Source organism: Macaca thibetana, chromosome 2 (assembly GCF_024542745.1).
Source record: "Macaca thibetana thibetana isolate TM-01 chromosome 2, ASM2454274v1, whole genome shotgun sequence".
Lineage (NCBI taxonomy): Eukaryota > Metazoa > Chordata > Mammalia > Primates > Cercopithecidae > Macaca > Macaca thibetana.
Genome location: NC_065579.1, coordinates 67,753,644 through 67,776,020, shown reverse-complemented (window position 1 = coordinate 67,776,020; position 22,377 = coordinate 67,753,644).

Below are 22,377 nucleotides of genomic sequence, written 5' to 3'. Positions count from 1 at the left end.
CAAGAAAATTGGAACTAGAAGGTAAACAGAATCTCTGAGAATATTGAATCAAATTTGAGAACATTAAACTCTTACAAGGTAAGAATGTTTTTTGAGTAAAACTGATACATCCTATAAACAAAAGTTTACTCTAAATCATATCCATGTATACAATTAAGAGGCTGTAGAGCCATTGACCATGAATTACCACAAGTAATAAGGCATAGTCCATTTCCCAATATTGAAGAATAAATTGTCTGTTACTTGCTTTCTTAGGCACACCAGCAGTCAAGGTGCTGGCATATGACATAAACCTCTGCAATCACTTATGCCTTTTGGAGTTGAAGATACAAAAAGTAGTAAGTGTGAGGAAGCTATTCTCCTGAGGTCTGTACCAGGGAAGGCAGCTATATCTACATTCAGGTGGCAGTACTGGAAATGATTTGAGCAATGCTCTTAGTATGCAGAGCTGGTGGAATCAGAGATGCATATTGAAGTGTCTGTACTGAATGACAGCTACGGTCTGAATGTATCCCCCAAAATTCATGCATTGGAAACTTAATGCCCAACGCAACAGTGTTGGGAGGTGGGGTCTAATAAGGGGTGAATAGGTCATGAGGGGTCTGCCCTCATGAATGAATTTATGTTGTTGTCTCATGAGTGTAGTCATCACAGTAGTGGGCTTTTTCTAAAAGGAAGTTTGGCTTCCTCTTGCTCTCTGGCTCTCTTAGCCTTTAGCCTTGTACCATGGGATGATGCATCAAGAAGGCCCTCATCAAATTTGGGCATCCCTATTTTGGAATTATCATGCTACACAACTGTAAGAAGTATTTTTTTTAATAAATTACCCAATCTATGATAGTCTATTATAACAGAACAAAATGGACTAACACAAGAACATTATTAGCAAAGGAGCATTTGTGCATTTATTATGTGATATAACCAACTTTTGACATTACCCTTGGCTACATCGACTCTGAAGTTGATTCCAGAGATCCCCCATAACTTGTATGAGCTATCAAGATTTTTATCTGAATATCCTTTCTGCTTAAATTAGCCAAAACCAATATCTGATGCTTGCAATTAATAATCCTGATGAATGTAGGACACAGATTAATTAAAATACTTAAAACACTGTCTTCTAAAAATAAAACTTTCCCATAGTTCAAAACTTTTTATGTCCTTAATTATATAAACAAATGGGATATACACTTATTATATGTGACTTTCTATGGTAGAGATAACAATTTTTGAAGTACCTTGATTCTCATGCTTTATTGTAGTTATTCTTTTATTTTTAACTAGATTCTAACTGCTTATTGACAACTGGAAAGCATTTTCTCATGTGACTCCCTAAAGGGACCAGCTTTATTTCAAGTCAAAGCTGTTATAAAAACATCTTTGTAAAATTCTCTCTTTATCTGTTGTTTATTTCATAATTGATATATTTCATTATATCATTATATCAATAACCAGTGAGTTTGCCATTGTTAGCATCCATTTATGTACACAGTCTGCTTTCTGTATTTGCAGGTTTTGCACTCACAACTTTAACCACAGATGAAAAATCTTTATAAAAAATATAAAACAACAATAAAAATATAAAAAACTAAATGTTATAAAATAAATGTACATAGCATTTACATTGTATTGGGTGCTACAAGTAATCTAGAGATGATTTAAGGTTTATGTAAAAAACATGGACATTTCATACATTTTGTTATCCATAGGAGTCCTGTAACCAATTCCCTCTTAGAGATGACTGTATACATTTGATATATCTATATCAACATCTATCTTGCTGTCTATAAAGAGAGGACTTTTTAAAAAGTAAAATAAAGGAAAGAGGCTCTTTAAATATTTTTCAAGTCAAGTATCTTGAGGAATGAATTGAATTATCCAGACAATGCCTCTACTTTATAAATAGTTCACTTTTTCTCCATGCCTAACACCATGGGTACTTTATTTAAGACACCTAATACTATGGTTTTAAGCTTAAGATTTTATCCTACAATTTGTGTTTAAGCACTAAATTCTTTTTTGTTTTTGTTTCCCAGCCTCAATTTCTTTCTTTGATAATTAGGTTTTCAATCTCTGTACCTCTGCCCTCTCCCCTTTCCCCTGTTCTTTGCATATGAAAGCTTGATTGTAAGGTTTTCCTGAGCATAACTGTGGTTTTCCCCCCAAGCCGCTAGTTCTACTTTGCTCCCCACATCTTCAGGAAAGGCAGCCAGTGAGTTGTTCAGCTATATCTGACCTTGATGCAGGTTTGCTGCATGCTGTACCTGGCCTGACACTCCATGGGCTCCAGCCTGGGGGAGGAGATAATCTGACAAGAATAACTTAATAGCCAGAGGCAGCCTGCACACCAAATAGATGCCAGGACAGCAGAAATGCTAAGTTTACCGTAAGGGATGAGCAGCTTTTTCAAAGTGTCTAACTGCAGGGAATTAAAGCTTCCAGATGGCAGAATGGCTGCTGATCTGCATCCAGACACTTACCCTGCAATTCCTTAAGACATAGCCCTATTTTCAGCAATTCTAACCTTAAATTCAAAAGACAGTCTTCTTTCCTTACCCACTTTACCTTTTATCTACCCTCGCAAAATGTGTAGGACATACTTATTTTTTTCTTTTCAAATTTTAGGTACAAACTGATACAAAAATAGTATGTGTAATTTAGGTTGGAAAATAATGAAATAGATCCAGAAGACAGAGAACTATTTACTCTCTCTCACACACACACTTGAGTCAAATAGTGCAAATAATTATACCTGCCTAGGCTTCAGGTCATTCTTTTGAAAAAAAAAATATTGTTTACAATATTCTGTGACAGAAAAAGTTACAGCTTATTGATTTAATAAAGAGCTACTGTAAAAAGTTCTAAAATCCTAATGCAAAATATAGTAATGTCCTACGATCTCACCATCTGGAGATCAGACTCTTGGCAACTTGAAACACAGACACGATTCCGAACTTAGAATAATTCAAAAAGGTTCTGGGTATTAAATATAGACTTCAGATGTCCCAGTCACTGTACTTCCTTCATTAAAGATGCATTGAAACTATATTATAAGGCTTAAGAAAGTTGTTCATAAATGAAAACAAAAGTGAAATATTTTCTTTCTAAACAAAACCAGGTACATATTAACAGGGCTCAGCAGTATATCATCTTTTATCTTTTTATTTTTTTTTTATTTTATTTTTTTTTTTTTTTTTTTTTTTTGAGACGGAGTCTCGCTCTGTCGCCCAGGCTGGAGTGCAGTGGCGCGATCTCGGCTCACTGCAAGCTCCGCCTCCCGGGTTCACGCCATTCTCCTGCCTCAGCCTCCCGAGTAGCTGGGACTACAAGCACCCACAACCGCGCCCGGCTAATTTTTTGTATTTTTAGTAGAGACGGGGTTTCACCGTGGTCTCGATTTCCTGACCTTGTGATCCGCCCGCCTCGGCCTCCCAAAGCGCTGGGATTACAGGCGTGAGCCACCGCGCCCGGCCTTTTATCTTAATAACCCATTGTTTCAGAACCATTTATTAGATAAGCTAATCTCTACTGATTTGTAAAATCATCTCTGTCATAGATGAAATTCCTCTGAATGTGTGGGTCTGCCTCTAGGTTCTTTCTTCTGTATCTTTGATCTATTTCTCTATGTTTATTTCATAATAACATAGTTTTAATTCCTAAGCTTTATAGCATGTCTCTAAATTTGACAGAAAAATTTGCATATTTTATTTTGCAAATCATCTTGCCTATTCTTAGCCGTTTACTTTTATGTTACATTTAGGATACGCTTCTTGAGTTCCTTTAAAAAGAACACATGGGAGCTGCATTTCATGGTTTCTATTATGTATTGTGATGACCAAGGCAATGAGACAATTGAAAAGTAAATGTTAAAAACACAAACACAAAAATGAGAATAAAACATTTTGTTGATGATACATTTTAAATTCCTGCTAAATAGAAATTATCAAATTTTAAATGTTGATCTTGTATCTAGTTCACTTGTTCATCTTATACTAACATTTTAAAAGTTCTCATATAAAAATTAGAGTTTATTCTCCTTTTTCTTTTTTCTTTTCTTTTTTTTTTTTTTTTTTTTTTTTTTTGGTTTTTGTTTTGTTTTGTTTTGTTGAGATGGAGTCTGGCTCAGTAGCACAGGGTGGAGTGCAGTGGCTGGATCTCGGCTCACTGCAAGCTCCGCCTCCGGGGTTCACACCATGCTCCTGCCTCAGCCTCTGGAGTAGCTGGGACTACATGCGCCCGCCCGCCACCATGCCCGGCTGTTTTTGTATTTTTAGTAGAGATGGGGTTTCACCGTGTTAGCCCGTGTTAGCCCAGATGGTCTCGATTTCCTGACCTCGCGATCCGCCCTTCTCGGCTTCCCAAAGTGCTGTGATTACAAGCGTGAGCCACCGCGCCCGGCCTATTCTCCTTTTTATATTTATGTTTTCAACATTTACTTTTCTATTATTTCATTGCATTGCTCAGAACAGTACATCATAGAAACCCTGAAATATGGCTTCCATGTCTTGCTCTTAAACTTAGTAGGAATTTATTCCATAGTATCTTTATTATTAGTCATGGTTTCTGTATATATTAGATGGTTTTAATTATGTTAATACAGTTCCCTTTGATTCAGTTTGCTAAGAAACTGTCTTTAATGCCATGAATGAGTACTGAATTATATTAGGTGCTTTTCTGCATGTATTGAGGTAATCTTTTTTAACGTCAGTTAATTTGATGTATTACATTGTCGGATTTTTGAACTATATTTCTATGCCATCAACAATATTTGTTTCCATTTTTTGATTCCATATTTTTGAACTATTATTTAGAATGTCTATATTTGAATAGTGAATGAGATTGAGATTATCTCTCTATCTCTGTATTTATTTGGGGCCTAATTAGCTTAGGACAATCAAGGATAAACCTGTAGTTTAAGAATGCCAGGGATGATGACTTATAAAAGAAATCAAAGTCTAAACCCACCATGGACATCTCACGAAAAACTGGAAAACATAAAGTAATTATGAGACTTTGGAGAAAAGTTGAATTTATGTAAGATTTAAATGTAGTGTTTTAATTGGTTCAAATCAAAGTAGGGCTGTTTGTAAAGGTGTCAATCTGAACATGGGACTGCAAGGGGAACCCAGTCTTGTATTCCTTTGAAAACTACAAACTAATGATGAACGTGAAATGCTGTGTTCATAAACCCCTTATCTGACATTCTCCAACAGGACTGGAAATCAAGACTGCTTCTCTGTGTCAAAGCCCCAAGTAGATCCCCCAGGTAAGACTAAGATAGTGCATTTACACTGATATAATTTTAAACAACAGAGTTTCTGGTAGTCTTCCATTTTGGAAATAGAGAACACAATTTTGCTATAAATAAGAAAGAAGTAGTCACTCGAAGGTATTGCTATGATTCTTTAAAGTTGCTGATTGATCTTGCCAAAAAAAAAAAAAAAAAAAAAAGTTTCTTATTAACTCAGTAGCTAGCTTTATCTTCACCTGTCATTCCAGCCTGATTAATGCTAGAGCAGATTTTGTGCTCTCCCATTTGCAACTGATTACCTGTCTCTGTCTCCACTTCTCAAATACATTTGTATTTATACTTGTATACAAACATGCATACATTTGCCGGGCGCGGTGGCTCAAGCCTGTAATCCCAGCACTTTGGGAGGCCGAGACGGGCGGATCACGAGGTCGGGAGATCGAGACCATCCTGGCTAACATGGTGAAACCCCGTCTCTACTAAAAAATACAAAAAACTAGCCGGGCGAGGTGGCGGGCGCCTGTAGTCCCAGCTACTGGGGAGGCTGAGGCAGGAGAATGGCGTAAACCCGGGAGGCGGAGCTTGCAGTGAGCTGAGATCCGGCCACTGCACTCCAGCCTGGGAGGCAGAGCGAGACTCCGTCGCAAAAAAAACAAAAAAAAACAAAAAAAAACAACAAAAAAACATGCATACATTTATACATCAACACATACGTACACTGGTAATAATACATTTATATTATAAACTAATGAGATATTATAATTCACAGACTAACAGTCTCACACAGACACAAACACACACATAATAATTTTATACTTTTACTGTTCCTGCTTGTTTTAATACCAAATATTTCATTGTCTGCAAAGTTCAGTTATGCAGATGTCCCACTTTAGGAAAGTGTAATCATCCAAATTGTTAACAACGTGCGTGCCGTCTTTCCATTTTTTGTTATCAATGTTATAGTTTCAAGAATACAGATATGTGTAGAAGATAACCTAATAAAATAAAACCTCCTGTGGCCCTACTCACACACTTCAAAAAATATTGTCATTTTGCTAAATGTGCTTCATATTTGCTTTTCATTGAGGAACACAGTGTTACAGACATCGTTATTATCTCCTAATCCTAATCTCCTCTACCCCTCCCTACCCATTGTTATCAACTGAATTTTAGTTATGCACATATACCTAAACAGAGTAAAATATATACAAATATATAAATATAATTAAAATGAACAATCACTGAAAAACAAAAATAATACATACACACACACCTATATATACACACACACACAGATATATTATTTGTTTTTCGATGATTCATTTTCATTTCCATGATAAGTAATTGATTGCTGTTGTTGTTGTTGTTGTTTTAGACAGAGTCTTGCTCTGTCTGTCACCCAGGCTGGAGTGCAATGGCGTGATTTCAGCTCACTACAATCTCTGCCTCCCGGGTTCAAGAGATTGTCCTGCCTCAGCCTCCCAAGTAGCCAGGATTACAGGTGTGAACCCATGCTTGGCTATTTTTTTTTCTTCTTTTTTTTTTTTTAGTAGAGATGGGGTTTCCCCATGTTGGTCAGACTGCTCTCAAACTCCTGACCTCAGGTGATCCACCCACCTCAGTCTCCTAAAGTGGTGAGATTACAAGCTTGAGCCACAGCACCCAGCCAATAGTTTTTATATCCATTCTTATTTCTTTTATTACTTCCTAGCATTGTTTCATAAAATCTTGGAATTTTGTGGTGTTGTTTGATTCCGTTTGTTTTGCTTATTTTAGTTGTCATGTTTTTGTTTTAGTAAACTAACCATACTTATTTCAAGTTTTATTTTCATATATATACCTTTTTAATTTTGTCAAAATTATATTTCAGTTCTTGTTTTGGTAATATATTTATTCATCTGTTTCCTCAAAATATTCATGAATTTTGATTTTCAGCTTTATTAGGGGTGGAACACTTATTTTTTCTCCTGTCTTTCTGCATTGACATTTGTTTGTCTAATCGTTTTGTATTTGCTTATTTTTAGTTTCTGGGGAGTTGCCTCTTTTGAACTGAATTGATGGACTTTGACTATCTCCCCTTTCTTATAGGGATGGGAATACTGAAAATAAATTAGACCCAATGAGCAAGCCATCAGTAAATTTGCCAACTTTTGGATGTAATGTGTTGTACTCTTGTCCATGTTTGTAGCTCCAAGTAAGTCATTGCTCAAATAGCCCTTAGTTTGAATTTTTCTTTAGACGTGTTCTTGAATAGGGGAATCCCTTCCCATTTCTGGATGCAGGTATTCTGTATCAAGCCCTTTTAGTCTGTCTGCCACTGATATGAATAAATTCGAATTTCCATTGTTCTACACTTCTTGCCATGTCTATCTGCTTTTGGTAGCCATACCTCAGCAGCCTATACTTTCTGCCTTGTTCAATGCTGTGAATTTTAAATCACAGATATTCTCGTTTTTAAATATAGTACTATGTTGTTTTAATTCATCAACCATTGCTATGTGTTTGCAGTAATGGAGAAGAGAGACATTTCCCCAACATAATCTAATAACACCATCTTGTAAATAAAGCATATTTACCTTATTTTTGTATTTATAGCGGAAACCCCTATAATTGCTTTACTGTTGTGTGTGTTACATCCCTACTATTTTCCCAAAGGTAAGTTTTGTTGAATAAATGAATGAATTAATGAATAAAAATTAACAAATGAACATTTCTTGACTTGGTAGGGAAATATTACAAGAAAAAAAAACTTACAGTATTACCATCATTAACTTACAATGTTCACATGTAATTCAGGTGCTATATCTTATTTGATAATTAAAATTATGTGTGTTTTAGATTCCTCTTATTTTACTTGAATGTTTTCCTTTTGAAATGGCTAGTTCTTTACTATGTTAGATAAATATTTCAGAAAAATAAGATAATATTTTTCTAAGGATGTGAGAGTTTGAAACTGTACTTAACGTAATGGCATAAAAAATAATCTTTTTCTACTGGGAAAGCTAACTGTATTTTAAACTTCTTATTAATGAAATAATTATTTTGGATCATCGGAAGGAAATACATTTTCAACTATTTTTAATATTAGAAAGGATTTGAAACGGCATTTCTACTAAGTGTATTTCTGTTAAATAAGATCAAACAATTTTCTTTCTTAAACAAAACGTAATTTGAAATAAGAGTCTCATGGAAATATTGCTCAACATGCCAGGTGACATCATAAAATAATGAAATCATTTGAACATAAATGGAATTGTTAAATATAATTTTACAGAATTATTCAGCTTTTTTAGTGAGCTAGGAAAATAATTTTTTTAAAATATTGTATATTATTACCCTTATAATACAAACATTTATAACAGAGACTTTCAAACATTCTATGAGTATACATATGCTATTTTCTGATATTTTAGTGTTACAAATATATTCTTATGCCTGTTTCAATGCAGTGACACCCCTTTCCTCCCAACAGTTGTTTGTATTTTTCTTTGTTGTTTATTCCTAGCATGAGCTGCTTCATGATTGATGATCCAGCAGGCTGTTATAACCATTCAGAGAGCAAGCTATGTCTTCATTTTTACCTTATTAACTTAAATGCCAGGGCTCATTGGCATGCTACAATTGCTAAAACTCAATCTGACCAAGCACATGGAAGAAAAAAAAGACTGAAAATATTGTCAGAAATCTCTTGATATATAGGTATCTATCACATTACTTATGAAAGTTGTCTGGTCAAAATACAGGCTTTGCCAACTATGGTTATAAATCTAATGGCAAACTTCACATGGTTACCTGTATGATTGTACTTAAAAACAGACACACATCTGGTAATGCCATTACTGTAGTTAGAAATGTTTGACCGCAGTGAAACTTTTTAAAAAATTACCAGAAATAAGTTAAACTTCATCCATAAATATATATAAATAAATGCAAACTTAATTGTTATTGTCTCTAAATCTATCCTCATGATCTTATTTTACCTAGCTGTATCTTTTACTCTACACTGCTGGGAAATTCTAGGCTCTATATTCCCGCAATACAGACCATAAATAGTCCTGCCACCGTGTCACCTACTTTACTTCTATGCCTTTGTTCAGGCGATTTTCATTTTTGGAATACTCTCTTTTTAACTGTACAACAAATAAAATCCTGCCTGTCCCTCAAGGTCTGGTTGTAAACATTAGTGCTACTTGCAGGTAGCCTCAGTTCTGAAGACAGAGTTGTTGTCTTCCTCTTCCGTTCTCACAAACGATTTCATATCTACTGATATAGCTAGGGTATTTGTTCCTGCCCAAGTCTGAAGTCGAATTGTAACCCACAGTTCTGGAGGTGGGGTCTGGTGGAGGTGTTTGAATCATGGGGGGCAGATTCTTCATGGCTTGGTGCTGTCTTCATAATAGTGAGTTCTCGGGACTTCCGGTCATTTGAAAGTGTGTGTGGCACCTCTTCCTGGACTCACTCTTTCTTGCTCCTGTTTTCACCATGGAACATGCAAGCTTCTGCTTCACCTTCTGCCATAAGTAAAAGCTTCCTAAGGCCTCACTAGAAGCCATGTTTCCAGTGCAGCCTGCAGAACCGTGAGCCAGTGTATTGGCCCATTCTCATGCTGCTATGAAAAAATACCTGAGACTGGGTAATTTACAAAGGAAAGAGGTTTAATTGACTCACGGTTCTGCGTGGCTGGGGAGGCCTCAAGAAACTTACAATCATGGCAGAAGGCAAAGGAGAAGCAGGTACCTTCTTCACAGGGCAGCAGGAAAGAGTCAGTGCAAGCAGGGGAAATGCCATATGCTTACAAAACCATCAGATCTCTTGAGACTCACTATCATGAGGACAGCATGGGGAAACCACACCCATGATCCAAATACCTCCACCCTTGGTCCACCCTTGACATGCGGGGATTATGGAGTATGACGGTTCATACTGAGTGTCAACTTGATTATATTGAAGGATGCAAAGTACTGATCCTGGATATGTCTGTGAGGGTATTGCCAGAGGTGATTAACATTTGAGTCAGTGGGCTGGGGAAGGGAGACCCACCTGTATTAATTTGTTTTCACACTACCGATAAAAGTGTGCCCCAGACTGGGCAATTTACTATAGAAAGAGCTTTAATTGGACTTATAGTTCCACATGGCTGGTGAAGACTCACAATCATGGCTGAAGTCAAGAAGGAGCAATTAACGTCTTATGTGGATGGCAGCAGGCAAAGAGAGAGGTTGGGTAGGGAAACTCTCCCTTGTGGTACCATTAGATCTCATGAGACTTATTTGCTATCATGAGAACAGCACAGGAAAGACCTGGCCCATGATTCAGTTACTTCCCACCAGATTCCTCTCACAACACTTGGGAATTCGCGATGAGATTTGGGTGGGGAAACAGCCGAACCATATCATTCCACTCCTGGCCCTTCTGAATCTCTTGTCCTCATATTTCAAAACTAATCATACCTTCCCAACAGCCCCCCAAAGTCTTTACTCATTCCGCAATTATTCAAAATTCCACAGTCCAATGTCTCATCTGAAATAAGCCAAGTCCCTTCCGCCTATGAGTCTGGACAATCAAAACCAAGTTAGTTACTTCCTAGATACAGTAGGGGTACAGGAATTGGGTAAATATAGCCATTCCAAATAGGAGAATTTGGCCACAACTAAGGCCATAGCATGCAGTTCAAAATTCAGTAGGGCAGTCAAATCTTAAAACTCCCAAATAATCTCCTTTGATGCCATGTCCCACATCCAAGTCATGCTGAAACAAGACGTGGGTTCTCATGGTCTTGGGTGGCCCTACCCCTGTGACTTTGCAGGGTACAGTCTCCTTCCCAGCTGCTTTCACGAGCTGGCATTGAGAGTCTGTGGCTTTTACAGGTGTGTGGTGCAAGCTGTTGGTGGATATACCATTCTGAAGTGTGGATGATGGTGGCCTTCTTCTCATAGCTCCACTAGGTGATGCCCCAGTAGGGACTCTGTTGGGGGTGCTGCAACCCCCATTTCTCTTCTTCATTGCCCTAGCAGAGATTCTCCTTCAGAGCTCCACCCCTGCAGCAAACTTCTACCTGGACATTCAGGAGTTTCCATACATCCTGTGAAATCTAAGCCGATGTCGCCAAATCTCAATTCTTGACTTCGTGCACTTTCAGGCTCCACACTACGTGGAAGCTGCCAAGGCTTGAGATTTGCACTATTGGAAGCCAGGGCTCGTGCTCTATGTTGTCCCTTTTCGGCCATAGTTGGAATTGCTGTGACACAGAGCATGAAATCCCTAGGCCACACACAGCATCGGGACCCTGGGCCTGGCTTAGGAAACCATTTCCTTCTAGGCCTCCAGGACTGTAATGGGAGGAACTGCTGTGAAGACCTCTGACATGCTTTGGAGACATTTTCCCCATTGTCTTAGGGATTAACCTTCGGCTCCTTATTTCTCATGCAAATTTTTATAGCCTGCTTGAATTACTCCTCAGAAAATGGCTTTTTCTTTTCTATTGCATTGCCAGGCTGCAAATCGTCCAAACTTTTACTCTGTGCTTCCCTGATAAAACTGAATGCCTTTAACAGCACCCAAGTCATCTCTTCAATGATTTGCTGCTTATAAATTTCTTCCTCCAGATACCCTAAATCATCTCTCTCAACTTGGAAGCTCCACAAATCTCTAGGGCAGGGGCAAAATGCTGCCAGCCTCTTTGCTAAAACATAACAAGAATCACCTTTGCTTTAGTTACCAACAAGTTCCTCATCTCCATCTGAGACCACCTCAACCTGGATCTTATTGTCTATATCACTATCAGGGTTTTGGTCAAAGTAATTCAACAAGTTTCTAGGAAGTTTCAAACTTTCTCACATTTTCCTGTCTTCCTCTGAGCTCTCCAAGCTGTTCTAACATCTGCCTGTCACCCAGTTCCAAAGTTGCTTCCATGTGTTCGGGTATCTTTCTGCAGTGCCACACTCTACTGGTACCAGTTCACTGTGTTAGTTCATTTTCATGCTGCTTATAAAAACATAATACCCAAGACTGGATAATTTACAATAGAAAGAGGTTTAATTTGACTTACAGTTCTACATGTCTGGGGAAGCCTCACAATCATGGCAGAAGGCAAGGAGGAGCAAGTAATGTCTTACGTGGATGGCAACAGGCAAAGAGAAAGATTGGGCAGGGAAACTCCCCCTTATGATGCCTTCAGATCTCATGAAACTTGTTCACTATGATGAGAACAACATAGGAAAGACTCACCCCCATGATTTAATTACCTCCCACGGGTTTCCTTCCACAACATATGGGAATTCAAGATGAGATTTGAGTGGAGACACAGCCAAACCGTATCAGGTGAATGCTCAGCCTCACCAGGGGGCTACTGTTAAAAAGAGGACATTGCTTGGGGAAAAAAGTGGGACCCTGTAATCTGTGGTGGGGATGTATGGGAGGACCCTGATGACGCTGGAGACACTAAGCTCCCAAATTCTGTTTGGCCTTTTTTGCCAGAGGAAATGGCTTCCTTATCCCCGGTGGTGGCAACCTCCCCTCCCCAACCCAGGCTGCTATCAGCCTTTCCACCTTTGTCAGAGGAGATTAATCCTGCATTCTCTGAGGAAGCAGCAGTGACCTTAATATCACCACCCTTAACCTGGGTGGGCACCATCTAATCAGCTGCCAGAGAATACAAAGCAGGCAGAAAAACATGAAAAGCCTAGACTGGCTTAGCCTTCTAGCCTATATCTTTCTCCAGTGCTGGATGCTTCCTGTGCTCAAACATCGACCTCCAGGTTCTTCAGCTTTGGAATTCAGGTGGCTTCCTTGCTCCTCAGCTCTTGTGATTGTTTAAGTTAATACTACTTAATAAGTTTCCCTTTTTATATATGTATATATCTATCATATTATCTCCGTCCCTACTGAGAACCCTAATACAAGGGGATTACAAATCAAGATGAGATTTTGTGTTGGGACAGAGCCAAACAGTATCAGCCAATGAAACTTGTTTTTGTTTGTTTGTTTGTTTTTTAAACTACCCAGTCTCAGGTATTTTGTATCAATATATTTATATAAATTATAATACATAATATATCTATATTAATTATAGTAATTTGATTTAAACTAGATCCAACCCAATCAAATAAACTTGTTTTAAGTGTGATTCTATTCCAGGCAGTATGCTAGTCATATACATACATAATCTCCTTTCAATGAATTTACAGATTGATAGAAAAGTAAATAACTATGTGATCTTCTGTATGTCAAGTGCAGCAATAAGCAAATGTATTACAAGATAAGCCTATATGGTCTAATGAAGAATATTAGAACTATTATTTCATAAGCTTAAAGTACAGAGCAAGGAATTACATGAGATCAAACTGGAAATACAGGCTGAAGACATATTATGAAGGGTCTTATGAGATATATTAAGGAGTTTGGAATATTTCACTTCATGTATTAGGGAGTGATAGAATTATTTGGAGTAGGAAGAATAAAAAAATTGCTAAAGAGAAGGAGTGATAGGGAATAAATAGTTGTTTTTACAGTGATTATGGAGTAAAATAAATAGGACCAAATCTTAAATTAGAAGTATGAAATGGAAGAACAAAAGTGAGGGGGAGTTCCAAATATTTAGGAAGTAGAAAAGCAAGCAGCAATTGATTGCATGCAGTGAAAAAACAAAAGACTTAATGCCATCTCTTGACATTCTACTCACCCTTTGTGAGGTAGTAATGTAGAGGTTTGTACTGTAACACTATAGAATCCCCCTGTTTATAAGTATTTTCTACCAGCTACTCAATCTCTTTTTCATTAAAGACTTGGCCTGAAGTGGTGGCTCATGTCTGTAATCCCAGCTCTTTGGGGGGCCTAGGCAGGTGAATCACCTGAGGTCAGGAGTTAGAGACCAGTCTTACCAACATGGTGAAACTTCATCTCTACTAAAACTCCAAAAATAGCCAGGTGTGGTGGCACGTGCCTGTAATGCCAGCTATAAACTAGGTAGCCTGAGGCAGGAGAATCACTTGAACCCAGGAGATGGAAGTTGCAGTGAGCCATAATCGTGCCACTGTACTCCCGCCTGGGCTATAGTGCCAGTTCATGCTTTTCCTTTCCACTCTAAGTTCTATAATTTTTCTATGTTGTTCTTAAGGATGACACATCTACCGCCTGGCCTCTTAGGTCCAAAACTCCTCAATTCTAATTTATTCCTAAGGCCAGACTCTTTAGATTGTTATTGACAACCTCCTTTCCTTCCAATTCATTGCTCCCAATTGCTTCATCTGTTTCATCTCAACAACCATCAACCTGGAATATCCCCCACTTTTCAGAGCTAATTCCTAAGCATTTTTCACAATTCAAAGCCAATTAGGGATCATGCTTCCTACCTCCAGTCTAAATCAGTCTCCCTTCCTGTTCTCTGCAGGGTCCATCTTCACAATCATTTTTTTAGCCCCAATTGCATTGTTGCTACATAGACCTCTGAAACTAAGTTCAGCTGAACTTAGCTGAAGGAAAAGACAAAACAATGCAGACAGGACTCCCTTCAACTTTGTGATACTAACCTTACGTGATCTCAGATGACTGCCATGGATTACTACAACATGCTTTTATTCTATTTATTCTCTTACTCTACTGGATAACTACTTCATTATTTTTCTCTTTCCAATCCTCCAAAATTTTCTCTTTCCATACTCTCAGCTGATTGTCTTTTTTCCTAACTCACTTGCAAAACAGAAGCAACAAAAACAGATCCTGTAAAACTTCCTTATCACAACCATTTCCTATGTAATTTTTTTCCTCTTGGATGCACTAAATTCAGTCTTTCCTTATGTGCATGAAAACCTGGACCTTCTCATCTTTTCAACAACACCATTTTTATTTGTTTTGGTACCTATACTTCATTGGATCAGTCCTTTATCATACAAAAAGTTCCTATTTCCAGAGTTTATATAAATTAACAAGGTGACACACAAAACTTACCCTAAACATGTATTACCCCTCCTGCTAAACCCCACTTTCTTCTCCCTTTTTAGAAAAATAATCTTAAATAATTTTCTATCCATACCATCTCCTATTGTTCGCTTTCTGTTTTTACTTAAACCAATCCAATCAGGCCTTTGCCATACCTATTGCTACTGAAAATTTTATTTTACTGTTAGTAGTAATTTCCAATGATGAAGTCTCAGTTTTCACCTGACTTAACCTATCAAGCACTTTTGACATAATTGATCTAATTTGCTTAATGTGGCAGGGGTACACAGGTGAATTATTTGTAGTAGTCAAAGTGGCAGCTTCACTATGCATAATCAGACTTCTGCATTCCCAAGCAAACTCATCCTATTAAAGGAATTTAGTTACAAGAAATAATACAGCTGATCCAGATATAATGTGATGGCTTTGGATTTATGAAAATTGAGAGAAGCTTGATAAAATATAAAAAAAGAAAGATAAAATATAAGAAAAGGAATATAAGAAGGATATATTTAAATCATTTTCTAATATTCTTTTTATATTTATATTATTTTATATACTTATAGGAATATAAATCCTTCAAAGTACACTAATACTTATGTTCATCTTGCCCATAACAAATAATTGTGTATAAAAACTGCCTGTTAATTACTAAATTACTCAGTATCTGTATTTTTTTTAAAGATTCCTTTTCAATCATTGATCATGTGAGACAAAAGGGTCTGGGTTCTAAACTAGATATATTAATAGTTTCCAGATAAGATAAAATAATAATATTAGTGGAGGCAGACTTACAGCCTTAAGTTATCTTCAGGAATATCATCGTTATCTATTTTTAATTTTTAAATTATTTTTTAAATTTTTGTGGGTACATGGTAAGTGTATATATTTATGGGGTACATAACATATTTTGATACAGACATGCAATGTGAAATAAGCACATCATGGCCAATGGAGTATCCATACACTCAAACATTTATTCTTTGAGTAACAAACAATCCATAAAGAGAGCTATATTTGCTCAAACACCATTCCTTTGTTTACCCAAGGTTAAGAGAGACACAAAGGAATAATCTCCTGAAAATACTTCATTATGTATATTATGAAAATAATTTTTTGACTATTTTATTTCTATGGCTTTCAAATCCATTTTTGTTTACATTCATTATGTAAATGTCAATAACTTATAGTATAGACATTTTCACATTTCTACTATCATACATAATTATATTTAATCCATAAAGAATAGACATTATCCTTTCACTTAAACCATCATGTTTGTAAATACCATTATAATTTAAGTGTGTGTGAGTGTATATTTGTATGCATGTACACATATATAATATACATATTTCAAAATGTAAATAGGTTTGCCCTGCTGTTGCTTTGACTCATTTAAAATGTTCTGACTTTAGTTTATGTAATCATAACTACTTATAGTTCATAAAAGGAGATTTTCATAGGAAATTAAAGATGCAAGGCCACACACTAAAGATGCTGAAATGTGTGCAAAGAATGCCTGTTTAATTTTCAGCAGTGTAGGTGTGAAATAGTCTTTCTTTCCCTTGAGTTTATCATTTAGCTATAAAATATTTATAACAGAGGCAAAAATCAAAATATAAAAGCTGTAAAGAATGGAAAATCAAAGGTGATGAAATAAATTTGATTAATTCTGAAACAGAAGGTGAAGCAAACACTGAAACACTGTTACAAGCAGTTGAACTAGGGATAGACATGCTTCAAATCCAAATGCAGGCTAAGGAAGGTAGGCGGCCTCTAGAAGCTGGAAAAGGCAAGAAAACAGACCATCTCATAGGGCCCCCAGGAAGAACACAGCCCGGAGACACATTGATTTTAGCCCAGTGAGACCCATTCTGACTTCTGACCTCCAGAACTCTAAGGTGCCCCAAATATTCATACATTTGTGCTGTTTTAAGCTATTAAGTTTGAGGTGATTTGTTACAATAGTAATAGAAAACAAAAGGCTTTACAAATTATTACATTTTGATAAAGATAGGTAAATTTTAAAGATAATTATGTGTTTGCAGGCATGTATGTATCTCAAAATGCTCATGTTTTGCAAACAACTGGGCTTCAAAGATTGTGGTTTTTGTTATCAATTTGGAGATGTATTCAGAAAGTCAGCTTAAGGTTATTTATACCCTGCTCAAAGGCATTGTTCATAGAAATCTATCACTACCGTATGAATCAAGAGAGAAGTATATTAGATAGAAGGATGCACTAAGAAAAGATCACTCACTAACATTCTACCTAATCCTTCCCATTATTCTATTCTCACAAAGAATGATTAGTTCATGTCTGGTTGGCTTTCCCTCAGTATCTAAGAAAATAGTTATCACTAGTAATAATGTATTCCTTACAGAATACTCTTTAATTTTCTTTCCCCCCAGCCATGCTCCCGACCCCACCCGCCATCCTAGTTTGATGGAATTAATACTTTTACTCTTGGGAGGATTACTTGCTTGGCTACTTTTAAAATGATCAACTTTACCCCTTGGAAGACTTTTCTTTTTTTTTTGTCTTTTTCGTTTTTTTTTTTTTTTTGAGACAGAGTCTCGCTCTGCCGCCCAGGCTGGAGAGCAGTGGCCGGATCTCAGCTCACTGCAAGCTCCGCCTCCCGGGTTTACGCCATTCTCCTGCCTCAGCCTCCCGAGTAGCTGGGACTACAGGCGCCCGCCACCTCGCCCGGCTAGTTTTTTGTATTTTTTAGTAGAGACGGGGTTTCACCCTGTTAGCCAGGATGATCTCGATCTCCTGACCTCCTGATCCGCCCGTCTCGGCCTCTCAAAGTGCTGGGATTACAGGCTTGAGCCACCGCGCCGGAACGGAAGACTTTTCTTTCTTCTAACCTAATGCATGTGAGTTGAGCTCTCCTTATAGAGAAACTGATAAGAATAAATGGTCTTTGATAAGAACTGAATGCAAATATTCTAACATCAGTCCACATATATCAGTTGTTTGACATTGGGCACCTAGGAAGACTGGAAAAGACACTAGGAAAGCAAACTACTTGTGGGTCTAGCTTGACTATACTCATCGATCTATTTCTGGTTTTCAAAGTACTTCCAGACTACTTAGTTTTGACGTGATAACTGGGTATCATTTTCATAGGTACAATTTTCTTGACGTTGTTTATTTTCCATTACTCAAAAGAGAAGCAGTATTGTGTCCCATGTACACCATGAGGACAAGTTTTCTTCAAATTTGAGAACTCTTAATTTGGTTAAGAATCACTATATTTTTACAATAAACACAGTTAGATGAGGCTTGGTTTTTTCAGAAAATTTGAAGCTGTTGAATTCTTTAGCAAATTATGCCACATTTATCCAGGATACTTTCTTCTTATTGTTAAGGATATTCCTTATTTTCCTTATTTCATAATTTTGTTTTCTTTTTAAAAAAATATTGGTTTAATTGTGATCAGAAAATGAATCTTAATTTAGAAAAACAATCAATATCAGTAATTCCTTACAACCATTGATAAACTGCCTTAGCTCTTTGGTGTTAATCTATTCAGGTCGCTGTAAATACAGATAAACACAAAAAAAGCTGAGACTATATTTTGTATATTATATTTTACAGAAAATTGATTTTTACTTAACAGAAACAAACACCACTTTGTGATAATATATTCACACTTTTAAGTGTCAAAAGACCAACAATTCTAATTTCTTATCTGCCTAGTTTTTTTCCTCCTCTACCTTTTCTTCTATCCTTCTATGGCAACTCAAAGAAACACTTACTAAAGTTCCTACTAGTTATGTAACTGTGCTAGTAGTGGCTGCTAAATCGTTTTCACAATGGCAGGTCTTCCAGAGGCAGAGTTTTCATTGCTTACAGACAGAAGGAGATTCTTCAGGGAGTGTAAATTTAGCTGGATATGGAGCAATAGGATTGGCAGTTGTGATTGGAAAAGTAAAATAGTGAAGACTAAATACTGACCATAAATACAAAAGGTGATGACAGCAATATTAATATGTTTTTCTTATAACTTGCATATATAAGAACTGTGGCACAAGGTCACAAATAATGATCATACATTTAATACATATAGCAGTTGGTTATCACTAATACTATCTATCTGAGTGTACGAAATGACTAAATGGGCTTCGACATAGCAAAAGTATGTGGAGATACCAGCTAAGTCAAAGCATCCCAATCAGAGAGCTTCTATTAAGGCCCTGCTGAAACAAATCCGAATTTAATTTAAACTCCATGGGAAAGGGTGCTCTTTGCTCTTCAACTGCTGCTTTTGCCTCAACACCCAGGAGTGGGACTATTTATCAGCCACCTGCTCCTCCACAGAACTGTGTAAACAGAAATGGATATTTATTTTTATTTTTATTTTTATGGTTTTCAACAGTCTGGGTCATGATCCAGGACTGCTGCAGAGATATTGCAAAGACAGAAAAATTATAAAGTCTCTGAATATTTTAATCAGCTTAAGCAGGGTAGGAAGACTTATGCGTAAAAATCATTACTTAACACATGTGCTGGACAATGAGTGGAAGGGGAGGCCAGTGGCATTGCTGCTTCAAACATTGTGCTAAGTACTTTCAAAAGAGTGAATACAATTCCCATTGGAAGATGTTCTCTTTTTAATTATTTCCTTCTCTGCATAACACAAAACATTCTGAGGCAGATTTCAGACTATAGTTTCTCTTTATAAACAGAAAGTTTTGTTTCAAAAAAATGCATACCATTTCTTGAGTTAGAATAGACTAAGGAAGTATAAATGCTACGGTGGCATGGACTAAATCAAGGTGGTGTTTAAAACACTATTTCAACAAAACATTCCTTGGCTATGCTGTACTTCTACATCCTGATTAGTAAAACTCGTTCACATGACAAAGGAATTGGGAAATGGGACCAACTGTGTTATGCTGGAAAGAACTCTAAACCACGAATCCATTCTGATTCTATCACTTTCAAGTTGTCCTCTTCATGCTCACACAGAATATGCTTTATTTAGTTTACAAATTGGAATGCAGCAATAGATATTTTAAGCATGAGTATCACATCTTGAAATGTTATGAGTTGTATTTCCCCTGAGAAATTTTTAAATTGCTTTAGCAACTTTATTTTGCCTGTGTATTTTAGATTCCACAGGCATTGTGTACTAATATAAATTAAATATATTTTGCTGAATAAATTAAATTTTATTCTTACTAAGGCCTTTGAGAGAATACAAAGTTGAATAAAATTTAACCCCAGCCCTCAAATATATTTTAATATAAAATTGAAAAAAAGACGTGTCACTTAAGGATAGGATTACATTCAGCTGTATTTTTAGTTGAATTAAAGAAATTTGTAAGACTCTGAAAGGCTTATAAATAGATTCTTTGGGCTATTAGCTTAGTCATCATGCTGGTTGTAGAGGGGAAATATTTGAATGTCACTATTGACTAATTTAGCTTTAGGTAAACAAAGAAAGAATGGACATGTTTCAGTAAGTGAGTTCCATGGTCAATTTCCAAAACTCCTAGAGTATACAAACAGGGCAGCATAGACATAATGAATAAAAAATGAATAAACAAATCTGTTAGTAAATAAAATATTAAATATTTTGTAACTTGTTTAATTTGGAAGTTTAAGAAACATTAGGGAGAAGGGTGATTAAAAGATAAATCTCACATTCGACTTTGAAGAACGGTATACTGCTACTAGAAACTGAGAAATCTAGATTTTTTTAGACTTTTGTGCAGGGAAGGTAATTCAGTGTTGAAAATATTAAATTGGCAATGCTAGGGATTTCTGGTGAAAATTTCGATGAGGTTGTTTGAAATGTTGAACTAAAACACGAATATACTGACAAATGATTAATTTAATAAAAGTAAAAAATAAAAGTTTGATCTATTAATTTGATTATAATGAAAAAATTTCAATGGTTGATAGTGATAAAGCCAAGTAAAAGAACCTTGTGAATGCTAATATGTAAAAAATTACCTCAGAATTTCTGGGAGAAGATTACAGAAGCCTGGGAAAATAGATAGCTCTCTGGATAGCGAGAACATATTGTTTTTGTTGCTTATAATTATTTCATTTTATTTATTGTCAGTTTATCATCAACATGCTATCATTTATATGTAGATATTTTTATCTTTCAACAAAATATAGTAAGAGAAATTAAAATGTAAAGTAGAACAAACAAAAATTTCCACATCCTTTTAGGTTAGCACGTGAGTAGTCTTTAGTAGTCTTAATATTATGGTCAGACTCCAGCCCCACCCCTAGATTCTCATATAATTTATCTGGCATGAGCTCAGATATTAGTATTTTTAATATAACTTTGAAATCTATTGTAATCAAAGGTTAAGAAGCACTGTAGTCCATATTATGCTTATTGTCATTTGTTTAGCTATTAAAAAATGAGGACTATTCTAAGACATACTAAGAAGGAAATAATCAGTGATTTTTTTTTTCCTAAGGCAGACTTATATCCAACCCTTTTGACCAAAAGTCTTAATTTTATTTATTTATTTATTTATTTATTTATTTATTTATTTATTTATTTTGGATACAGAGTCTCGCGCTGTTGCTCAGGCTGGAGTGCAGTGGCATGATCTCAGTTCACTTCAACTTCTGCCTCCTGGGTTCAACCAATTCTCTTGCATCAGCCGCCTCAGTAGCTGGGACTACAGACACCTGCCGCCATGCCCAGCTAATTTTTTGTATTTTTGTAGAGACATGGTTTCACAGTGTTGTCCAGGCTGGTCACAAACTCCTGAGCTCAGGCAATCCTCCTGTCTCGGCTACCCAAATTGCTAGGATTGCAGGCATGAGCCACAGCTCCAGTCCAAGTCTTGATGTTTTAAAGATTAAAAAGACCTCTAACCATTTTTTATTAAAGAAACCTGAGTTGCACAGACTAATGATGAGTTAACATACCTTTATGGAGGCTAATTGTGGGCCTGGGACTGTTCTAAGCACTTTGCATATATTAACTGATGTAGTACCCATAATTCACCATTGGGATATTCATTATACAGATGAATAAATTAAGGAGAAGCATACAGGGGTTATGTATCATGCCCAAGGTCATACATGCATTCTATGGAATATCCAGAATTTCTTTCCAGGTTGTCCAGCTCCAGAAGGCATCTTCTGAGTTACAGAGTTGTTTTTCAGAGTTCTATGGTTTTCCTGACTCTATTCTCAATTTTCTTTTC